The sequence below is a fragment of the Schistocerca serialis genome, chromosome 3 (genome assembly GCF_023864345.2).
Source record: "Schistocerca serialis cubense isolate TAMUIC-IGC-003099 chromosome 3, iqSchSeri2.2, whole genome shotgun sequence".
NCBI lineage: Eukaryota > Metazoa > Arthropoda > Insecta > Orthoptera > Acrididae > Schistocerca > Schistocerca serialis.
Genome location: NC_064640.1, coordinates 631,802,536 through 631,819,119, shown reverse-complemented (window position 1 = coordinate 631,819,119; position 16,584 = coordinate 631,802,536). Strand labels below are relative to the sequence as shown.

General features: G+C 42.8%; 1 protein-coding gene and 1 non-coding gene across 2 annotated transcripts in view; one reads left to right on the top strand and one right to left on the bottom strand.

Moving 5' to 3' along the window:
- LOC126469549 (uncharacterized) overlaps positions 1–16,584 on the bottom strand; it is a 444,554-nt gene that overhangs the window by 42,355 nt on the left and 385,615 nt on the right. The window lies entirely within an intron of this gene.
- Positions 5,148–5,222, top strand: Trnas-cga (transfer RNA serine (anticodon CGA)). Its single transcript has one exon. It is a non-coding gene; the product is annotated as a tRNA-Ser (tRNA).

Here is a 16,584-nt window from a genome sequence, read left to right as displayed (position 1 = left end):
TTCTTCTCTTAGTAGCGAAGTTGAACTCTGTCGTACAGAATTTAGTCTCGGTGTTGTTAAGAGGACTGCCTTCCTTTTTCAACGGCGTCCTCACTAATCTCTTATCTTCTGAAATGCTTCTGAATGGTCAAGGAACAACGGTGTTACCGACTCGACTGGTATCTACGATATTGCAATGCCTATGCTGTTAAGAAGAACGATCCAATGTTCCTTCGGAATGGAAATTTGTGCCGGACGGGGACTCATCCTTATTAGTGAGGGAGAGTGTTGTATCTTGGCACATATGTCAGACTCTCACCTCTAGCGAGATTTCCAGTACTACTTCAATATATTTTCTTTTTTTACTTTTCAATAACAGGATTCACGTTTGGTTTTCCGCAGTCTTGTTCTGAAATTGCAAAAATTACTCCAGAGGAGTGGTTGGAGGCAACCCGGTCAGGCTGATCGCCCTTGACACACTGTTCAGCGAGTGCAGCAAGATGGAGTTTCCCTGCTGTTTTGGGGTGGCATTATGTAGGGCCGACGTACGCCATTGGTGGTCATGGAAGGCACCGTTAACGGCTGTACAATGTGTGAATACCATCCTCCAACAGATAGTGCAACCATATCGGCAGCATATTGGCGAGGCATTCGTCTTCATGGACGACAATTTGCGCCCCCATCATGCACATCACGTGAGTGAGTTCGTTCAGGATAACGAAATCGCTCGACTAGAGTGGCCAGCATGTTCTCCAGACATGAACCCTATCGACATGGTCATTCACCAAACAAGAAATAATCTGTATCAATTTAAAGGTGTTGCAGTCGAGAAGATATTGTCGATAATACATTTAGTGATTTATATGTCATATTATTACTCTACAGCATCCCAACAATTAGTAAGTGTAACAAAATTACGTAGAAGTGTTACAAAAAGGTACACTACATGATCAAAAGTATACGGACACTCCCAAAAACATACGTTTCTCTTATTAGGTACATTGTACTGCCACCTACTGCCAAGTGCTCCATATTAGTGACCTCATGAGAGAGCAGAATGGGGCGTTCCGCGGAATTCACGGACTTCATACGTGGTCAGGTGATTGGGTGATTGGGTGTCACTTGTGTCATACGTACGCGAGGTTTCTACACTCCTAAACATCCCTAAGTATAGGGATTCCGGTGTGATAGTGAAGTGGAAACTTGAAGGGTTACTCACAGCACAGAAGCGTATAGTATCCCAAGGGCTACTACTGCAGTGGATGACCTCTACCCGCGGATTATGGCTCGGAGAAACCCTGACAGCAACGCCATTACGCTGAATAATGCTTTTCGTGCAGCGACACGAGCCGTGTTACGGCTCTAACTGTGCGCAATAGGCTGCATGATGCGAAACTTCACTCCCGACGTCCATGGCGAGTTCCATTTTTGCAACCACGACACCATGCAGTGCGATACAGATGGGCCCAACAACATGCCGAATGGACCGCTCAGGATTGGCATCACGTTCTCTTCACCGACGAGTGTCGCATATGCCTTCAACCTGACATTCGTCGGAGATGTGTTTGGAGGCAACCCGGTCAAGCTGAACGCCCTTGACACACTGTTCAGCGAGTGCAGCAAGATGGAGTTTCCCTGCTGTTTTCGGGTGGCATTATGTAGCGCCGACGTACGCCATTGGTGATCATGGAAGGCGCCGTAACGGCTGTACGATACGTGAATACCATCCTCCAACAGACAGTGCAACCATATCGGCAGCATATTGGCGAGGCATTCGTCTTCATGGACGACAATTTGCGCCCCCATCATGCACATCTCGTGAGTGAGTTCGTTCAGCATAACGAAATCGTTCGACTAGAGTGGCCAGCATGTTCTCCAGACATGAACTCTATCGAACAAGCCTGGGATAGGTTGAAAAGGGCTGTTTATTGATGACGTGACCCACTAAATACTCTGAGTAATCTACGCCGAATCACCGTTGAGGAGTGGAACAATCTGGACCAACAGCGCCTTGGTGAACTTACGGACAATATGCCACGACGAATACAGGCATGCATCAGTGCCAAAGGATGTGGTACTGAATATTACAGGTACCGGTGTGTAGAGCAATCTGGACCACCACCTCTGAAGGTCTCACTGTATGGTGGCACAACATGCAATGTGTGATATTCATGAGCAATAAGAAGGGCGGAAATTGTGTTTATGTTTATCTCTGTTCCAATTTTTTGTACAGGTACGGGAACTCTCGGGACCGAGGTAATCGAAAACTTTTTTTGATGTGTGTATTTACAAATTCCGCACGAAAGACATCCTGAAATCCCACGTCAAACAGCAGAAAATGCCGTAAACTGCTTATGGCTGTCTCTAGTGTGCTTACCGTCATGCGATCTTAAAATCTTCACTAGACTCAAACACCGACAAAGCAACATTATGTGTTACTAGGTACACAATTCTTCAAGTATAACACTCTCCACTATTTGTAAACAGAAAAAACTTTACTTCGAATTTTCTGTGCCATCTTTATGATATTAAAGCTATTTCTATTCCTACTCAGAGTAACCCATCTTTTTAAAAGCGTTGGAAATTGTTTGTACACGAGAAAAGTGCTTCTGATTGGAATAGCTTGGTCTGGGACCGAAGAAGCAGCTTATGCAACGGTAGGGAACTAAGTAAATGCTGTCACGCAACATACTTCACTGCCCACTGTTGGAACTGTAGAATTGTTTCAGAGAAATTGAAATTGTCATTGATAATCACAAGCAATAGTAATCTGAGTTTAAGAAATTACAGTTAGCTTTTCGGCTCAACTATGTAGAGCTATAAGAAAAGTGCACGTTCGAAGACCGTACAGTCCAGATTCGGTATGACAGGAAAAATCGCCATGGCCATTGAGGCAATAATCCCAACGACGTATCAGGATGAAGATATCCGTTTGGTGATACACCGTGTGCTGCAGCGTGAATAACTCTGTAACTGCCTGCTGCAAATCCTCTTCCAGCAGCAATCTTGGACTCTTCAAGGCTTTTTTGATGTGACCAAAAAGTGATAACCGCTTGGGGAGAGGTCAGGACTATAGGGCGCGTGCTGGTGTGTGTCCCATTCTTGCGTTACAACATATGCGATTTTGGGACATGCGCTACTATGAAACAACAGCATCCCTTGACGCACCATTCCACAACGGCGATTTTCGACGGACTTGTTGCCTCTCACATATTCATCATTCTCCGATAGATTTCTACCGGTGTTTGTCCTTCGGCAGCCAAGAAAAGAATAATAGGACGTAGGTCCTGTTTGGCTGCATTTGGAAATCATGTTGCCATAGGTCACGTTTCCGCATTTATCGCATGCACCTCAGAAAGACACAAATGCCACACTAATACTCTGTCTACATGCTTATACACCCGCATCAGAGTTGAAATACGTTGCATACATGGTGTAGCAACGCCCTCAGATGGAAAATTTTTGATAGCTCCTTATGTTTGCCTTGTTAAATATTTACCTCTCTTATGTTGTAGGAATTTGAGGCGTAACGGAAGACGATATCGTTTTCTTACTTTTAATTCGTTATTAGCAACTGCATAAATTACCTTGCAACTCTATTAACTCAACGACCTGTTCGCAGCTGTTAATCGTGTCTTCCAAAAACGTTCTAAATCGGTAAATGTGCTTCAGAATGTAGCACCTAATTTAATCTAACGATGCAGTATCGATATGTTGCAATTCAGTTGTATACAAGTAGTTCTGGTACCACATTCTTTAAATGAGACTCATAACACAGGTCTGCGACATCAAAATTGTTTCAGATTTATTAAGTGATTTTTAGTGTTTTCAACGCTGATTTCAGGAAAAATAGTGAAAAATTCCATGACATACAGTTATTTCACAAACTGCTTGTCTAGTTTTAGCTTTCTACGATATTTCAGCACTCTAATGAGTTTGAATTTTGGTCTTTAGGATCTCCATAAACTGTTATTTAGCGGCTCTTATACTAGATATACGTAAACTAAAGAATAATTAGGATAAAGCAGCAGTATTTTCATGTCAGTGCCTGTCCGTCGCGCTGCCCCTTCCACCGCCGTCACCAAGCAGTGAGCTTCTGCTATTGTCCTTCATTTCACAGCACCTCTTCACCCTGTGCTGTTCACGTGTTGTTACTAGTGCTTTAAAGTAGTTACTATTTTCTTTTGTTCTGAAGTTGTTTTATGGACAATGGACAATACTAACTGAGGATGTATAAACTCGCCAGATTCCTTCTGCTACATTTGTGGTAACTACACCGTTAAAAAGAAACATTTCCGATTTGGTTGAAAAAGTATATTTCTCCTATTTTGGTATAAAGTTAGGCGATCAAGATAAGCCTTGGGCCCCACCCAAAGTTTGTTCAGTGTGTTTTGAAGAATTGAGGCAATGGTTTCAACGTAAAAAGCAGTCGTTATGTTTTGGAATACCAACGGTTTGGAGCGAGCCCAAAAATCATAGTGACGACTGCTATTTTTGTTCTTGCAACGTAATCGGTTTCAATTTGAAAAACAAAAAGGATATTTCTTACCCTAACATTCAATCAGACATTTGCAGTGTTCCTCATGGACCTGAAGTACCAATAACCTCTCCTCCAGATTCTTTGGATGATATAGATGATCACGAGCCATTGGCTCAGCAAGGTGATAGTGAAGAAGACAGAGATTGCTATAATTCTGGCACAGCCGATCCAATTCATTTTCTCACAATCTGAACTGAATTATTTAGTTAGAGACTTAGGTCTTTCTAAAGAATCGGCAGAGGTTTTAGGCTCTATATTGAAAGATAAAGATACGTTGGCTCCAGGCCGGCCGGAGTGGCTGAGTGGTTCTAGGCGCTACAGTCTCGAACTGAGCGACCCCTACGGTCGCAGGTTGTAATCCTTCCTCGGGCATGGATGTGTGTGATGTCTCGGTCCGGCACACAGTTTTAATCTGCCAGGAAGTTTCATATCAGCGCACACTCCGCTGCAGAGTGAAAATCTCATTCTGGAAACATCCCCCAGGCTGTGGCTAAGCCATGTCTCCGCAATATCCTTTCTTTCAGGAGTGCTAGTACTGCAAGGTTCGCAGGAGAGCTTCTGTAAAGTTTGGAAGGTAGGAGACGAGGTACTGGCAGAAGTAAAGCTGTGAGTACCTGGCGTGAGTCGTGCCTCGGTAGCTCAGTTGGTAGAGCACTTGCCCGCGAAAGGCAAAGGTCCCGAGTTCGAGTCTCGGTCGGGCACACAGTTTTAATCTGCCAGGAAGTTTCATATCAGCGCACACTCCGCTGCAGAGTGAAAATCTCATTCTGGTCCTTAGATCAGTTAGATTTAAGTAGTTCTAAGTTCTAGGGGAATGATGACCTCAGAAGTTACGTCGTATAGTGCTCAGAGCCATTTGAACCATTTGTTGGCTCCGGGTACATCCTTTTCTTGGTATCGATCGAGGGAAAAAAGAGTTTGTATCTTTCAAATGGTTCAAATGGCTCTGAGCACTATGGGGCTTAACATCTGAGGTCATCAGTACCCTAGAACTTATAACGACTTAAACCTAACTAACCTAAGGACATCACACACATCCATGCCCGAGGCAAGATTCGAACCTGCGACCATAGCAGTCGCGCGGTTCCGGACTGAAGCGCCTAGAACCGCTCGGCTACCGCGGCTGGCTTGTATCTTCCTTCTCTCAAGAAGGTGACCTGGTGTTTTGCAGTGATGTTCTTGGATTTATGACACGTTTCAAAACAGAATATGCTCCTGATGAGTGGAGACTTTTTATTGATTTTTCAAAAAGTACTTTTAAAGCAGTAGTTCTACACAATGGCAATAAGTATGCTTCTATATCACTTGGACACCCGGTTCACTTAAAAGAATGTTACGAAAACTTTGAACTTGTTTTAAGTAAACTCTGCTATTCAGACCACAAATGGACACTATGTGGTGATATATAAGTGATTTCAATGCTGCTTGGTCAACAAAGTGGCTATACAAAGTTCTCTTGCTTTCTCTGTGAATGGGACAGTAGAGACAGAAAGCAATACTACATTAAAAAAAAGTCGGCCCTTGAGAAAAATGTTACAGTTAGGGGTTAAAAATGTTGAGAGGAAAAGTCTTGTGAATTACAAAACCACTTCACATTAAGTTGGGGCTGATGAAACAATTTGTTAAGGCATTTCCAAAGGAAGGTGAGTGTTTCAGATATCTTTGTGGACAGTTTCCTGATTTATCCGAGGCAAAGCTAAAAGAAGGAATCTTTGTCGGACCAGACATTAGAAAACTAATGACAGATCCCTACTTTGTGGACAAAATCGAAACAAAAGAAAAGGCAGCGTGGAAATCTTTTAAATTAGTTGTTACCAGTTTCCTAGGAAACAAGAGATGCAAACTACAAGACAATCGTCACAGACATGCTCGATGACTTTAAGAAGCTAAGCTGTAACATGAGCATTAAAGTTCATTTTCTCCATTCAAATCTTGACTATTTCCCTGCAAACCTTGGTGATGTAAGCGAAGAGCAGGGCGAATGATCCACCAAGACATCAAAGAAATGGAAAGAAGATATAAAGGAAGATGGAACGTGAACATGATGGCGGACTACTGCTGGATGATAAAAAGAGATGATCCTCAACGAGTCCACAGGCGGAAAAGCAATAAAAGGAGCTTCGAAAGAATGCGAAAGCGTTATTATAAGAACTTATGAATTTACGTTGTTGGCATTTGCAGCGTTTTCACACTTTTACTTCTTTATTAGCAACTGCATAAATTACCTTCCACCTCTATTAACTCAAAGACCTAGCAGAAATGAAGCCCAGAACATGATTTATAAATAAAATAAAATTTTATAACATTGGAAAAAATGTGATGAATTGTTTAAATTTTGTTATTATACCCAAAAATACTCCCTTTTTGTGAGAAAACCTGACGTGGTAGAAAAAAATGGATTGCATTTTTGAAAGCACATAAAAGTCAGTTATCAAATTTCAAACAACTTTAAAAAAATTTTTTGGCAGTGAAACAGACTCTCGTTCTCTCACTTGAGAGGCACTAAATCTCGTGAAAGACTGCTTATCGAATCCATGTAGACTAATATTCTGTGTCCGTAACTTGTATAGTGGTACATTTAGAAATTAATAATTAGTTGGCAGCTTGACATACAGCAATGTTACAACAACACTTTCAGAGTGTTGTATGTCTTTTTCAGAGTTTGGCCAACGCAAAGACTTACAGCTAGGAACTAGGAGTTTTGTGTCTACTTACGGCCACACTACCGCTGGCGTCACGCCCTTAGGAGGTCTGGCGCTGTCCCGGCGGTCGATGGCTGCTATTCTTCACTGTTTACGACTAAAGTAGCTTTCTCTGGCGTGAGTGAGGTGAAAAATAAATGTACGACACCCTTCTCTTTGATTCCGGGATTTGTTTAAAAATAAACATTTTCATCTTTCAACGAAAGCAGTTCAGTCCCAAGTATCGCAGCAAGTCTGACGAGTGCAACTGCATAATGAAAAAGATACCTATAAGATCACTTCAGATAATGAGGTCGTGCTGAAAAGTAATGTCTCCGAATTTATTTTGTGAATTTCTTACCTGAAAGCTCTTAAAGCTTTTCAAAGTAAAGAAATGTTGAGAACATTCTACATATTTATTTTTCATGTCTACATATTTATTTCTCAAGATAGCCACCAGGGAGACGAACGGATGATTTTAATGACGGAGCTACAGCCAGACCTCTGCCTACACCCCTTCATAAGTACCGAAGTGAAATCCTCTAAGTTGCTTTTTAAGTTTAGGAAACGGATGGGCCAAATCGGGATGTATGGAGAATGATCGGTGACACTGAAACCAAGGTGGCGGAATGTTGCAGGCGTCGCAGTTGTTGTGTATGGTCTGGCACCGCCATGCCGAAGGAGAGGATGCTCAATGTGTGGGCGAACTATTAGAACTCTAAAATCCATTACAGTACGCTATTTCTCACGCACCGACATAGTTACGCTACACATCGCCATGCTACATGCTACGATTCGGAATCCTCTAGCAGCAGAGGGTTGCAAATATGTGGGCATGAAGAATAAAGACATAAAATGTTAATAACGTTCGTTTCATTAAAATATCCGGAAAAGTTTTCACATAAAAATCGGAAGCATTACTTTTCAGCATGCTCTTGTATGTTCAGGCTGTAATCCTCACTGGTGCCGGGACGTTTATAACCCAATTAAGAAATGTTCTCAAATATGCTTCTAATTGTAATGTACGAAATCTGCGTCAGTATCCTGCAAGCCACCTGACAGTGTCTGCTGGAGGGCACTTCTGGTATCACTAACTCAATCCCCGTTTCCCTTTCCATTCGCGAAAGCTTCGTGGAAGGAATGATTTTTGCTAAGCTTCTGAATTGGCTCTTATTTCTCGATTTTTCCAGTCGTGGTCATTTCGCGAGATGTATGTGGTAGGAAATAATACGTTGTGCGATTCTTCCCGGAAAGTAAAATCTTGAAACTTCAATAGTTAACTTCTCCGTGATGCACAACGCCTCTTTTGCACCATCTGCCGCTGGAGTTTGCTAAGCATATCTGTACCTCTCGCGTCGACACACAATCCCTTGACGTAACGTGCCGCTCTTCTTTGGACATTTTCTACCTCTTCTATCAATTATACCTCGTAAGGATCCGATATTGATGAACAGAACTCAAGAATCGGTGAAACAAGCGCCTAATAAGGCACCTCCTTCTTGAATGACTTGCATTTCCTTAAGACTCATTCTATGAATTTCTGCCTGGCACCTAATTTTTCCACTTCTTGTTTTATGTGGTCATTCAACTTAAGGATGGTCTGATTAGATACTCCTAGATATTTTACGGTAAATACAGTTTCCAGCAGTTTGTCGTCATTAGTGTAGTTGTACAGTAGTGGATTTCTTTTTCCAATACTGCGCAATATGTTACATTTATTTACGTTCAAGGTCAACTGCCAGAGACTGAACCATACATAAGGCATCGGTAGGTCTTCTGCAAACTGTTACTGTTTCGTGCCGTTGCAGCTTTCTTATAGGAATCTCATCATCTCCAAACAGTCTTAAGGAGCTTCTCACGCTTTCTACTTCATTTAAGTACATTTTAAACAGTAACGGCCGTTTCGCGCTTTCTTGCAGTACTCTGGAAACTACATTTACGTCTCTTGACTTTATTTCGTTAAGAGCAACGTGTTGAGTTCTATCTGCAAAGAAGTCTTGAATCTATCACCTATCCGATCCAATACTCAGTAAGCTCGTATATTTTCCACTAGAAGGCAGTGCAGGACGGTGTCAAAAGCCTTCCTGAAGTCAAGGAACATGGCATCATCCTAAGCGCCGGTACCTACAGCGCTATGTATCTCATGGAGGAGCAGAGCATGCTGGGTTGCACAAGATCTCTATTTCAGGTATCCATTGTGACTTTTATGCAGGAATTTTTCTTTTTCCAGAAGCGTGATAATTCTTGAGCATAAAACATGTTCCCTAATTCTACAACAGATTGACGCCAACGATACAGGTCTACAATTGTGTGCATTTGTCCTACGAATCTTCTTGAAAACGATAATGACCTGCACTTTTTACAAGTTACGAGTCACTCTTCGGTGCTCCAGCGATCTACGATAAACTGCTGCTAGAAGAGAAGCAAAACTTCTTCCGCATGATCTTCGTAGGATCTTACAGGAATCTCCTCTGATGCTGAAGCCTTTCCACTACTAAGCGATTCTAGTTGCTTTTCCCTCCCGCGGTCGGTTATCTCAGTATCAGCCGTTTAGATGTTCATACGATGATTGAAGCGAGGGACCATTTTACGATTTTCCAGAAGATCGAATTGAGTGCTTCTGTCTTCTCTCGGATATCTTTAATTTCCGTACCAGTCTTGTCACTCATGACTGATTGGGTGCTCTCGAAACCCTTACTGATTTTACGTAAGACTAAATTCTTCTAGGGTTTTTAGTCAAGTCTGTTCACAAAATTTTATTTTCAAAGTCATTGAACGCTTCCCTCATTAATCTCCTTACGCTCATTTTCACTTAATTCATATTTTGTTTGGCAGCTGCGTTTTGACTCCTCTTACATCTGTGACCAAGCTCTCTCTTTGTTTACGTAGCAATTTCGTAACTACGGTCGGTTTTTCTCATCCCTTAAGACCTTGCTCCGAACATACTTGTCTAAGACGTATTGAACGACGCTTTTGAATTTTTCCCATTTATGCTCCACATATTCTCCCTTAGCACTGAATAACTAATATTGACTACTCAGATACTCTGCAGCTTGTATCCTGTCACCCTTGATAAGAGAAAATAGTTTCGTACGATTCATTACGTGTCTTTTAATATTCTCAGGCATAGTTGCTATCACAGTTTTATGTTCACATTGGTTTCTGGTATCTTCCTCTACGTTAACTCATCCGCTAAGTTCCGATCTATTTGTTGCTAGGAGGTCTAAGATGGTACCCTGTCATTATGTACACGATGTGATTTTCGGACAGGACATTCAGAAAAATGCTACACGAATCCCTGTCTCTGGCACCAGTTTTCATCAGCTGAGTCTCCCAATCCATGCCTGGCCAGCTGAAGCCACCCCCTATTACACAGTCATCATCAGGAGGGTTACTAACGATGTTCTGCAAGTTTACTCTGAAGCCCTCTATCACAACCTCTAGCCCGGCATGTAGGAGTCTCCGATTACCATTTTTACCGAACTTTTATGCTTGACTACATTACGATTAATTCACATTCGAAATCCATTATACCTTTGCTATATATTATCGAATTCTTTACTGCAATAAATACATCGCCAGTACTGGCGACTAACCTATCCTTACGATAAATATCCCAGTCTAAACGTAGGATTTCGTTGCTATTTCCGATTTCGACCAACTTTCTGTTCCTAATATTATCTGGGCCTTATAATCTCCAGTAACTGATACAAGTTCTATCACATATGTCTGAATGCTTCTGCCGTTTACTAATAAATTAACCTTTTCTGTAACAGATCTACGAGGACGAGCATCCTCTGAGAATAATATGCCTGCTGTATCTTCGATTTTAGCATGCTATTGGCCTCTGGAGGCTAAGGGTTCCTCAAACTTAATAGACCCATCTGCATGCCGCACGTACACCGCTTCCCTTGTAGTCGCTTCCTGCATCTAATGCACGCCGAAACCAACATGCGGAGCCCTACAGTTCTCCAGCCGATAGCGGAGGTCGAAAAATTCGCATACATTACGGTTACTGATTTGTCTGAGCGTCTGCTTGAGACCTTCCACTCTACTCGAAACCACAGAACTGTGATCGACCCTGGGAACGATTCCACAAATAGTGAACATACTGTAGCTTGCACCCCATTTGTGTCGGCAACTGCCTTCAGCGAATCAGCAGTCCGCGGAAAGGAACCGAGGTTGGCCTCAGAATCTAAGCGGAAAGAGTTACTTACGCCGGCACGTACCACCATTTGTAGCCGGTTGAACACAGTGTGCTGGTGAAGCCTCCTCCACGCCTCGAACGAGACCCGCACGGCAAAGATACCGAGTGGACACTGGAATTCTTTCCCAGAAAGCAAGCTATTTCCCTGAGAGGCTCCATTACTTATCTAAATTTGTAGCGCCCAACGATTAGCACATCCACTCTCAGCGCGTGACCGCAATGGGAAGGAAAATCGGCCGCTGGCCCAGCACGAGTGGCATCCTATGCTGGTTCAGAAGTATTATCAGTAGCTCGTCCCTACAGCTAATGCGTAAACAACCAGACGTGCGGCTCGTTCCTTCTTTCGCCTTCTGCCCCATGACACACGAACAAACGAATGTCCGCCACTTACTACCGAGTGAAGACGGACGGGTCAGATGTTGCATACCGGAAGACGCAGCAGCAACGAGGGCAGTAGGGGATTCCAGCAGCACTGAAGGTGTCACAGGGGAGCCAGCGAGAAGAGCTGTGACACTTTTGTGTCGCCGCAGCCTTTAGCAGGAGCCAACAGCCTGTAGACTACGGCCAATGCAGCTTCCAGCTGTTTATGGGCAGCATCCAATTTTCCTTTTGTCTTCTCACAATAAGCCCAGTCCCTAACCATATTATATTGTGTGAAAAATAATAACAATAACAAAAAATAAGATCTCAAAGAAATACCACCAAAGCAATCAGGAGTAACTGTAAATACAAGCAGATCCCCACAAAAGAGATAATTACTCGACTGTGGCGCTCCTGATGTTGGAATGTACACAACAGACAAACAAGGAGTTCAAACAAACACTAAAATCTGCTCTGCAGAGATATCACTATAGCCTAGCAAGGAACTCCTTGACTGCGACATCGCAAAAAACAATGATGATTACGGCCTTCGACGCACCAAACATTGTCTGTCATGCAGCCACTATAGTGGCCGCTAATGGCAACAAGGGTGGGACTGGAGGTATAGAGTGGTGAACACAGCATGAGGCTAAGGAGCGTAATTAAACTGCTTAGTCGACGAGTAATTCACAACAGTGCTATACTGTTAGTGATGCTGAAAAAAACCAGGGCAGTGGCAACGATAAACAAAGCAGACATTGAATTATATCCACAACAACAGTTACTGAAGTTTACATTTCGTCAGATAGGAACCTAACGAAATTCGCAGAGTGATAGAGAGGTGGCAGACGAAATATTGAGGTTTCTGGAAGACGAATCAGTGGAATGCGCTCGATTGTGCGGGCAATGTACATGTTGTTGTTGTTGTTGTGGTCTTCAGTCCTGAGCCTGGTTTGATGCAGCTCTCCATGCTACTCTATCCTGTGCAAGCTTCTTCATCTCCCAGTACCTACTGCTACCTACATCCTTCTCAATCTGCTTAGTGTATTCATCTCTTGGTCTCCCTCTACGTTTACCCTCCACGCTGCCCTCCAATACTAAATTGGCGATCGCTCGATGTCTCAGAACATGTCCTACCAACCGATCCATTCTTCTAGTCAAATTGTGCCACGAGCTCCTCCCCAATTCTATTCAACACCACCTCATTAGTTATGTGATCTACCCATCTAATCTTCAGCATTCTTCTGTAGCACCACATTTCGAAAGCTTCTATTCTCTTCTTGTCTAAACTATTTATCGTCCATGTTTCACTTCCATACATGGCTACACTCCACACAAATACTTTCAGAAACGACTTCCTGACATTTGAATCTATACTCGATGTTAACAAATTTCTCTTCTTCAGAAACGATTTTCTTGCCATTGCCAGTCTACATTTTATATCCTCTCTGATTCGACCATCGTCAGTTATTTTGCTTCCTAAATAGCAAAACTCCTTTACTACTTTAAGTGTCTCATTTCCTAAACTAATTCCCTCAGCATCACCCGACTCAATTCGACTACATTCTATTATCCTCGTTTTGCTTCTCTTGATGTTCATCTTATATCCTCCTTTTAAGACACTGTCCATTCCGTTCAATTGCTCTTCCAAGTCCTTTGCTGTCTATGACAGAATTACAATGTCATCGGCGAACCTTAAAGTTTTTATTTCTTCTCCATGGCTTTTAATACCTACTCCGAACTTTTCTTTTGTTTCCTTTATTGCTTGCTCAATATACAGATTGAACAACATCGGGGATAGGCTACAGCCCTGTCTCACTCCCTTCCCAACCACTGCTTCCCTTTCATACCCCTCGACTCTTATAACTGCCATCTGGTTTCTGTACAAATTGTAAATAGCCTTTCGCTCCCTGTATTTTACCCCTGCCACCTTCAGAATTTGAAAGAGTATTCCAGTCAACATTGTCAAAAGCTTTCTCTAAGTCTACAAATGCTAGAACTGTGGGTTTGCCTTTCCTTAATCTTTCTTCTAAGATAAGTCGTAGGGTCAGTATTGCCTCACGTGATCCAACATTTCTACGGAATCCAAAGTGATCTTCCCCGAGGTCGGCTTCTGTAAGTTTTTCCATTCGTCTGTAAAGAATTTGCGTTAGTATTTTGTAGCCTGCTTTCTTTGGGATTGAAATTATTATATTCTTCTTGAAGTCTGAGGGTATTTCGCCTGTCTCATACATCTTGCTCACCAGATGGTAGAGTTTTGTCAGGACTGGCTCTCCCAAGGCTGTCAGTAGTTCTAATGGAATGTTGTCTACTACGGGGGCCTTGTTTCGACTCAGGTCCTTCAGTGCTCTGTCAAACTCTTAACGCAGTATCATATCTCCCATTTCATCTTCATCTACATTCTCTTTCATTTCCATAATATTGTCCTCAAGTACGTCGCCCTTGTATTGACCCTCTATATACTCCTTCCACCTTTCTGCTTTCCCTTCTGTGCTTAGAACCGAGTTTCCATCAAAGATCTTAATATTCGTGCAAGTGGTTCTCCTTTCTCCAAAGGTCTCTTTAATTTTCCTGTAAGCAGTATCTATTTTACCCCTAGTGAGATAAGCCTCTACATCCTTACATTTGTACTCTAGCCATCCCTGCTTACCTATTTTGCACTTCCTGTCGATCTCATTTTTGAGACGTTTGTATTCCTTTTTGCCTGCTTCATTTACTGCATTTTTATATTTTCTCCTTTCATCAATTACCTTCAATATTTCTTCTGTTACCCAAGGGTTTCTACTAGCCCTCGTCTTTTTACCTATTTTATCCTCTGCTGCCTTCACTATTTCATCCCTCAAAGCTACCCATTCTTCTTCTATTGTATTTCTTTCCCCCGTTCCTGTCAATTGTTCCCTTATGCTCTCCCTGAAGCTCTGTACAACCTCTGGTTTAGTCAGTTTATCCAGGTCCCATCTCCCTAAATTCCCACCTTTTTGCAGTTTCCTCAGTTTTAATCTACAGTCCATACCCAACAGATTGTGGTCAGAGTCCACATCTGCCCCTGGAAATGTCTTACAATTTAAAACCTGGTTCCTAAATCTCTGTCTTACCATTATAAAATCTATCTGATACCTTTTAGTATCTCGGAGGGTTCTTCCAAGTATACAACCTTCTTTCATGATTCTTGAACCAAGTGTTAGCTATGATTAAGTTATGCTCTGCGTAAAATTCTTCCAGATGGCTTCCTCTTTCATTTCTTAGCCCCAGTCCATAGTCACATGCTATGTTTCCTTCTCTCCCTTTTCCTACTGACGAATTCCAGTCACCCATGACTATTAAATTTTTGTCTCCCTTTACTACCTGAATAATTTCTTTTGTCTCATCATACATTTCTTCAATTTCTTCGTCATCTGCAGAGGTATTTGGTATATAAACTTGTACTACGAGGTGCATTTAAGTTCTAAGGCCGCCCATTTTTTTTCTATGGACTGGAAAGAGATAGAAACATGCTCATTGTTTTAAAATGAGGCCGCGTTCATTGTCAATACGTCCCAGAGATGGCAGCACCGTACGGCAGATGGAATTTTACCGCCAGCGGCGAGAATGAGAACTGTTTTAAATACTTAAAATGGCGACGTTTTCCTTACTTGAACAGCGTGCAATCATTCGTTTTCTGAATTTGCGTGGTGTGAATCCAATTGAAATTCATCGACAGTTGAAGGAGACATGTGGTGATGGAGTTATGGATGTGTCGAAAGTGCGTTCGTGGGTGCGACAGTTTAATGAAGGCAGAACATCGTGTGACAACAAAGCGAAACAACCTCGGGCTCGCACAAGCCGGTCTGACGACATGATCGAGAAAGTGGAGAGAATTGTTTTGGGGGTCGCCGAATGACTGTTGAACAGATCGCCTCCAGAGTTGGCATTTCTGTGGGTTCTGTGCACACAATCTTGCATGACGACCTGAAAATGCGAAAAGTGTCATCCAGGTGGGTGCCACGAATGCTGACGGACGACCACATGGCTGCCCGTGTGGCATGTTGCCAAGCAATGTTGACGCGCAACGACAGCATGAATGAGACATTCTTTTCGTCGGTTGTGACAATGGATGAGACGTGGATGCCATTTTTCAATCCAGAAACAAAGCGCCAGTCAGCTCAATGGAAGCACACAGATTCACCACCACCAAAAAAATTTCGTGTAACCGCCAGTGCAAAAAAAATGATGGTGTCCATGTTCTGGGACAGCGAGGGCGTAATCCTTACCAATTTCGTTCCAAAGGGCACTACAGTAACAGGTGCATCCTACGAAAATGTTTTGAAGAACAAATTCCTTCCTGCACTGCAACAAAAACGTCCGGGAAGGGCTGCGCGTGTGCTGTTTCACCAAGACAACGCACCCGCACATCGAGCTAACGTTACGCAACAGTTTCTTCGTGCTAACAACTTTGAAGTGATTCCTCATGCTCCCTACTCACCTGACTTGGCTCCTAGTGACTTTTGGCTTTTTCCAACAATGAAAGACACTCTCCGTGGCCGCACATTCACCAGCCGTGCTGCTATTGCCTCTGCGATTTTGCAGTTGTCAAAACAGACTCCTAAAGAAGCCTTCGCCGCTGCCATGGAATCATGGCGTCAGCGTTGTGAAAAATGTGTACGTCTGCAGGGCGATTACGTCGAGAAGTAACGCCAGTCTTATCAATTTCGGGAGAGTAGTTAATTAGAAAAAAAATCGGAGGCCTTAGAACTTGAATGCACCTCGTACAGTAGTAGGTGTGGGCTTTGTGTCTATCTTGACCACAATAATGCGTTCACAATGCTGTTTGTAGTAGC